This window comes from Saimiri boliviensis, chromosome 2 (genome assembly GCF_048565385.1).
Source record: "Saimiri boliviensis isolate mSaiBol1 chromosome 2, mSaiBol1.pri, whole genome shotgun sequence".
NCBI lineage: Eukaryota > Metazoa > Chordata > Mammalia > Primates > Cebidae > Saimiri > Saimiri boliviensis.
The window spans coordinates 92,555,107-92,563,101 of record NC_133450.1 but is presented as its reverse complement, the minus strand read 5'-3'; the positions used below and the strand labels follow the sequence as shown (position 1 = coordinate 92,563,101).

Genomic DNA, 7,995 nt, shown 5'->3' with positions numbered 1-7,995 from the left:
GCCATTGTGAACTGCGGCTGTTGCTGCAGCAGCCTCCTGTGCAGTTGGAGCCTGACAGCTCCTGCTCCCACCCCCAGGCTTCCGTCTCCCCACAGCCCTGGTGCATGCACACAAAACCCAGGAAATGTGAGAGTCAACAGTCCAGAGCAAACTTTGACTAAAGGATGGAAGAGCCAATGGGAAAACTTCCCCTCACCCATGCTTTTCTCAGTGGTTCCTCAGAAAGCCTCCCTAGGGGACTTGTCCCACTTGCCCATGGGAGTAACCAGCTCTATAATCCACCCCTAAGTCGGCTTTCCTTCCTCTTCTTTTCCTTTTTTTTTTTTTTTTCTGACGGACTCTTGCTCTGTCGCGCAGGCTAGAGTGCCGTGTGACAATCTCACCTCACTGCAACCTCTGCCTCCTGGGTTCAAGTGATTTTCATGCCTCAGTCCCCCAAGTAGCTGGGATTACAGGCATGTACCACCATGTCTGGATAATTTTTTATTAACAGTAGAGATGGAGTTTCACCATGTTGGCCAGGCTGGTCTTGAACTCCTGTCCTCAGCCTCCTTATAGGCGTGAGCCACCGCACCCAGCCTTTGTTTGGTTCTTCTTGATTCTCTCACACCAGAACCCCAGGATGGGTTGTCAAAATAAACCACTGGCACATAGGCTCTGGTCTCAGACTGTTCTTTTTGGGAGAAGCCAAAGTAAGGTCTTCTTTTAAACAGAGGACTTTTTTTTTTTTTTCCACAAATAAGACTTTTTATTTGCCACTATTATAAGTGTGAACTTTAAACAGATTCTTGGACTGGTGGTTCATATCCATCAGCTCGTTCAACTTTAGCATCTGTCTCGTCCCCAGTAGCTTTTCCAGAACCATTGCCTTCACCATGAAGCTCCATGAGTTTTCCCAATTCAAACTTGGGCTTCTGCAGCATTTTTACTTTTCTTTTCTTTTTTTTTTTTTTTTTGAGACAGAGTTTCGCTCTTGTTACCCAGGCTAGAGTGCAATGGCGCGATCTCGGCTCACCGCAACCTCCGCCTCCTGGGTTCAGGCAATTCTCCTGCCTCAGCCTCCTGAGTAGCTGGGATGACAGGCACGTGCCACCATGCCCAGCTAATTTTTTGTATTTTTTAGTAGAGACGGGGTTTCACCATGTTGACCAGGATGGTCTCGATCTCTTGACCTCGTGATCCACCCGCCTCGGCCTTGCAAAGTGCTGGGATTACAGGCTTGAGCCACCGCGCCCAGCCCAGCATGTTTACTTTTCTAACAAAGACATCGTGAGAGGATAAATAGACTGGCAAGCCCTTTCTGTGTCTTTTTCAGTGCTGTCTGGAATCAGTTTACTGACCACTTCTTTCAAAGTCATTTGTCTGCATCTCTTGGGTCGTGATTTCCATCATCTTCTTCCGGATTTGGTGGACCTGTTGGTGCTGAGTGTAAGAGGTCTTCTGTATCTGATTGCTGTGTTTTTTAGTCAATCCAACGCGGAACAGACGAAGCAAGTAACCATCGGTAGTCCTGACATCAACATGAGCTTCAGTCATTGTCTGCCATTGTTTGACCATGGAGCACATTTTGTCACGGGTAAGATCCATGCCATGGAAGTTAGTCAGGCAGTTTTTGCCCTGAACATCTTCAGTAATCAGCCTGAATTTCCTAAACGCAACTTCATCATTCTGCAAATCAGCAAGACTAACTTCAAACACTCGGCCCTCGAGGCCATCAGATGCAATTTTGGTTCCTTGGGTCCTGGTGACTAGTGTCTTTCCAGTATTTCTTGTATTGAACATAGTGGGTGCTTTCACAGCATACCAATCTTTCTTAGAAAATGGATCAACCGCCGGGCGCGGTGGCTCAAGCCTGTAATCCCAGCACTTTGGGAGGCTGAGGCGGGTGGATCACGAGGTCAAGAGATCGAGACCATTCTGGTCAACATAGTGAAACCCCGTCTCCACTAAAAATACAAAAAGTTAGCTGGGCATGGTGGCACATGCCTGTAATCCCAGCTACTCAGGAGGCTGAGGCAGGAGAATTCCCTGAACGCAGGAGGCAGAGGTTACGGTGAGCCGAGATCGCGCCATTGCACTCCAGCCTGGGTAACAAGAGCGAAACTCTGTCTCAAAAAAAAAAAGAAAAAAAGAAAATGGATCAACCACTTTCTTCTTGGCTCGCTTTCTGCCGCCTTTCGTAAGGCGCTTGTTCTTGCTGACTGCCATGGTGCTGCTCAGAGAGCCAAAAGGCACAGAAGACTTCTTCAGAAGGCTTTATATCGCCACGGGTGGAACTTCCATGCTGCAGGATACGTGTTGGGATAGTGCCCTTCCTCCAAGCCCCCAAAGCTACCAAGGCACAAGCTCCCATTGGCTTTTGTTCTGCTAGATGGTCAGGGCCTGCTTATTTATCTCCCCCTTTATACTGAATTCAAGAGCAGTGTCTCTTCTTTCTATATCCCTGTGTCTAGTACAGTGTCTGACAAGCAGTAGATCCTTTAAAGTATTTTTGATGAATGAATGAATGAGGTGAAAGCAAGTGAATCATGACTGTCCCCACACTGGATATTATAGTTAATTATTTACTCTACTTAAACCCTACCTATATCCCAAAATAATGTAACATAATACAACATAAAAATAATATAGGCCAGGCACCGTGGCTCACGCCTGTAATCCCAGCACTTTGGGAGGCTGAGGCAGGCAGATTACCTGAGGTTGGGAGTTCCAAACCAGCTTGACCAACATGGAGAAACCCCATCTCTACCAAAAGTATTAAAATTAGCCAGGCGTGGTGGCACATGCCTGTGCCTTGGGAGGCTACTTGGGAGGCTGAGGCAGGAGAATCACTTGAACCCGGGAGGCGGTGGTTGTGGTGAGCCGAGATCGCGCCACTGCACTCCAGACTGGGTGACAAAAGCGAAACTCCGTGTCAAAATAAAGAAATAAATAAAATAATAATAATATAACAGAACGAAGTTAAATTTTAAGGGAAGAAAGAAGAGACACACAGTCTCCTGGATATTTCCTCCAACACACACACACAGAATGCTTACGTTCCCCACCGCATACCCGCTTCAGTGGCGTCTCTGCATTATCATCATGGTTGGGCCCCTTGCAGTGGCTACTGAGCAGTCACACTCACCTTGGTCCCCTTCTCCTGCCTTCCCAGGTGACCCTTTAGGAATCTGCATAGATTTTCTCTCAAAGGTTCCTCTAAGGGAATTGTAAGGGTGTCTTTTTTTTTTTTTTTTTGAGACAGATTTTCACTCTTGTCACCCAGGCTATATTGCAGTGGCACTATCTTGGCTCACTGCAACCTCTACCTCCTGGGTTCAAGCAATTTTCCCACCTCAGCCTCCCAAGTAGCTGGGACTACAGGTGCACACCACCACACCTGGCCTTTTTTCTATTTTTTGGTAGAGACAGGAGTTTCACCATGTTGGCCAGGCTGGTCTGGAACTCCTGACCTCAAGTGATCTGCCCACCTCAGCCACACAAAGCGCTGGGATTACAGCCATGAGCCACTGTGCCCAGCTGGGAGTCTTATGTCAAGGATATGAAGATATAAAGGATATAACCTTTCTATGAGGTTTTAGGACCATTCAGATGCAGAGGGAGTAAGCACACAGTGTCCATGTTTCACCTGAGCTTCCCATAATAAGAGACCAAAGCAGCTGGGCGTGGTGGCTCATGCCTGTAATCCCAGCACTTTGGGAGGCTGAGGCTGGTGGATCACGAGGTCAAGAGATCGAGACCATCCTGGTCAACATAGTGAAACCCCGTCTCTACTAAAAATACAAAAAAATTAGCTGGGCATGGTGGCACATGCCTGTAATCCCAGCTACTCAGGAGGCTGAGGCAGGAGAATTCCCTGAACGCAGGAGGCAGAGGTTGCGGTGAGCCGAGATCACGCCATTGCACTCCAGCCTGGGTAACAAGAGCAAAACTCCGTCTCAAAAAAAAAAAAAAAAGAGAGAGAGAGAGAGACCAAAGCATCTTGGGAAGCTGGCACCAAGAGAAACTTCTTAAAAAGTGTCTTGGGATGTCAAGAAGCTCTGTTCATGGAAGACAGTGTGGCAATTTGGAATACAGTGTGGTGATTCCTCAAGGACCTAGAAATAGAAATTCCGTTTGACCCAGCAATCTCGTTACTAGGTATATATCCAAAGGATTATAAATTGTTCTACCATAAGGACACATGCACACGAATGTTCATTGCAACACTGTTTACAATAGCAAAGACCTGGAACCAACCCAAATGTCCATCAATGATAGACTGGACAGGGAAAATGTGGCACATATACACCACGGAATACTATGCAGCCATCAAAAACAATGAGTTCTTGTCATTTGTAGGGACATGGATGAACCTGGAAACCATCATTCTCAGCATCACACACTGGGGTCTGTATGGAGGGGGATAGGAGAGGGACAGTGTGGGGTGGGGAGTTGGGGAGGGATAACACGAGGAGAAATGCCAGATACAGGTGATGGGGAGGAAGGCAGCAAACCACACTGCCATGTGTGTACCTATGCAACAATCTTGCATGTTCTTCACATGTACCTCAACATCTAAAATGCAATAATAAAATAAAAAGAAGCTCTGTTCCGGTTCCCTTGCCCTCTGGAGCATCACATGCAACTGCAGTATCACATGGGAAGTTTTGCTACAACCAGATGCTGAGACAAGCGGGCAGGAGGCAGGACCTGTGGGAAAATGCAGCTCCAGGGACCGAGCTCCCTCCAGAACCAAGAAGGTACCACACCTCAGTGTTGTCCCCACAGAGGGGAGCCAGATTCTCCTGCTGGCTTCTGTGGGGTCTTTTTTTTTTTTTTTTTTTTTTTTTATGAGACAGAGTTTCGCTCTGGTTACCCAGGCTGGAGTGCAATGGCGCGATCTTGGCTCACCGCAACCTCTGCCTCCTGGGTTCAGGCAATTCTCCTGCCTCAGCCTCCTGAGTAGCTGGGATTACAGGCACACGCCACCATGCCCAGCTAATTTTTTTTTTTTTTTTTTTTTGTATTTTTAGTAGAGACGGGGTTTCACCATGTTGACCGGGATGGTCTCGATCTCTCGACCTCGTGATCCACGTGCCTCAGCCTCCCAAAGTGCTGGGATTACAGGCTTGAGCCACCGCTCCCGGCCTCTGTGGGGTGTTAAAGAGATAAATACCATAAAGCATTTGAACAATTGGAAGTTTTTTTTTTTTTTTTTTTTTTTGAGATGGATCCTTACTCTGTTGCCCACGCTGGAGTGCAGTGGCATGATCTCTGTTCACTGCAACCTCTGTTGGGTTCAAGCATTTCTCCTGCCTCAGCCTCCAGAGTAGGTGGGATTACAGGTGCCTGCCACCACGCCTGGCTAATTTTTGTATGTTTAGTAGAGATAGGGTTTCACCACGTTGGCCAAGCTGGTCTCAAACTCCTGACCTCAAGTGATCCTCCCGCCTCAGCCTCCCAAAGTGCTGACATTACAGGCATGAGCCACCAAAAGTTTATTTTAAATTTAGTTTCCCATTTAATTCAATGAGATTTTATTATTTTTTTCAAGACAGAGTCTTGCTCTGTCACCCAGGCTCATGCAGTGGCACGATCATCGCTCACTGCAGCTTTGACCTTTGGGGCTCAAGTGATCCTCCCACCTCAACCTCCCAAGTTCCCAGGACTACAGGCATGTGGCTTCATGCCTGGCTAATTTTTAAGAAATCTTTTGTAGAGATGAAGTGTCACTATATTGCCCAGGCTGGTCTCAAACTTCTGGACTCAAGCAGTTCTTCCACCTTTGCCTCCCAAAGTCTTGGAGTTACAGTAAGACACTGTGCCTGACCCTAGATGAGACACTGAACTTTTAGCAACATCACTGTTACAGGAGACATAGTTGTAGAGGACTTAGCTTAATCTTGTATTACTAAAAGCCATGATTTATGAGTTACGATGCTTTTGATTGTAAGTGACTGTATTCATCAGGGTTCTCTAGAGGGACAGAACTAATAGGATATATGTATATATGAACAGGAGTTTGTTAAGGAGAACTGACTTAGACGATCACAAGGTAAAGTCCCACAATAAGTAGTCTGCAAACTGAGGAGCAAGGAAGCCAGTGGAAGATCAGTCCGAGCCCCAAAGCCTCGCAAGTAGGGAAGCTGACAGTGTAGCCTTCAGTCTGTGGCCAAAGGGCCAAGAGCTCCTGGCAAACCACTGCTGTAACTCTAAGAGGCCAAAAGCTGAAGAACTTGTTGGGCGCAGTGGCTCAGGGCCGGGCGCGGTGGCTCACGCCTGTAATTGCAGCACTTTGGGAGGCCGAGACAGGTGGATCATGACGTCAAGAGATGGAGACCATCCTGGTCAACATGGTGAAACCCCGTCTCTACTAAAAATATAAAAATTAGCTGGGCATGGCGGCGCATGCCTGTAGTCCCAGCTTCTCGGGAGGCTGAGGCAGGAGAATTGCTTGAACCCAGGAGATGGAGGTTGCTGTGAGCCGAGATCACGCCATTGCATTCCAGCCCAGGTAACAAGAGCGAAACTCCGTCTCAAAAAAAAAAAAAAGAACTTGGAGTCTGATGTTCGAGGGCAAGGAGCATCCAGCACAGGAGGTAAGCAAAGGCTGGAAGACTCAGCCAGTCAAAGACCTTCTATGTTCTTCTGCCTGTTTCATTCCAGCCACTCTGGCTGCTGATGAGTTGGTGCCTACTCAGGTTGTGGGTGAGTCTGTCTCTCCCAGTCCACTAACTTAAATAGGAATCTCTGCTGGCAGCATCCTCACAGACACCCCCAAGAACAGTATTTGCATTCTTCAATTCACTCAAGTTGACCCTCAGGACTAACCACCACAGTAACAAACTGCAAATCAATTTGAACAATAAGAAAAGTTATTTATATCGCATAACAGAAAGAAAAGAGGTACAGGAATCAACAGGGCTGTTGATTCAGCAGCACAAAGATGTCATCAGTGATCCAAGACCTCTCTGCTCTCCCATCGGGAGTAGCCTCACCCTGTGGCTGAGAGTGTGATGGCTGCAGTGTTGTGTAGAGTGAGATGGTTGCAGACCGAAAATCCACAGGGAAAGGAGAAACTACCTCTCCCTGTGGTTTCTTTTAGGAGAGGAAACTTTCCCCAAAAGTTCCCTCATCACATTGTTTTGTTTTGTTTTTGTTTCTGTTTTTTTTTGTTTTGTTTTGTTTTGTTTTGTTTTGTTTTGAGAGGGAGTCTCACTGTCTCCCAGGCTGGAGTGTAGTGGCACAAACTCAGCTCAATGCAAACTCCACCTCCCAGGTTCAAGCGATTCTCCTGCCTCAGCCTCCCTAGTAGCTGGGATTACAGGTGTGTGCCCCTGCGCTCGGCTAATTTTTATATATTTTTTTCATACTAAGTATTATTGTATGCTGCTGCCAGTGTATATAACACAATTACCCTTGTGAAATAGAAATTCATGAAAATTCAGAGAGGTAGATGTTAAAGACTGACAGAAGTAAGAGTTTGTATATTATGGCACATGTGTTAGAGGGATAAGCTTTTGCACAGGCTTCAAATGTTGCTCTCTTGAATATTCACTGGATCCTAAGAAGCGGTTTGGGAAACCTTTGAAAGATTGATTTTACTACAAAAAGGAACAGACTTTCTGGGGTCTGAAGGGATTTGTACTTGAAGATATCCCAGTCAGCAGAGGTTCATGTTGAGCATTCTGCAGAGAGAATTGTTTCAAGTCTGTAGCTGCCTGGGAAAGTTATACATGGTTGAGCCTCGCCTCCAGCTTGAGCTGTGAACCATGTTCTTCACAGCAGCAATGCTGCAGGAGCCAGGCATGGCATAAGGGAGGGCCGGGCGGAATTCGTGGGTCAGCGGGTCATGGACCATGGGTCGGCTGGTCATGGGCCGTGGGTTGGCGGGGCCAGACAACTGAGCGGCGCCTAATTTTGATATTTTTATTAGCGATGGGTTTCACCGTGTTGGCCAGACTGGTCTCGAACTCCTGACCTCAAGTGATCTGCCCACCTTGGCCTCCCAAA

At 47.1% G+C, this 7,995-nt stretch overlaps 2 pseudogenes; both read right to left on the bottom strand.

The window, feature by feature from the left end:
* Nucleotides 1–776: 776 nt before the first annotated feature.
* Nucleotides 777–2,208, bottom strand: LOC120363970 (small ribosomal subunit protein eS1-like; annotated as a pseudogene).
* Nucleotides 2,209–7,586: 5,378 nt separating this feature from the next.
* On the bottom strand, nt 7,587–7,792 carry LOC120363971 (guanine nucleotide-binding protein G(I)/G(S)/G(O) subunit gamma-5 pseudogene; annotated as a pseudogene).
* Nucleotides 7,793–7,995: the final 203 nt, after the last annotated feature.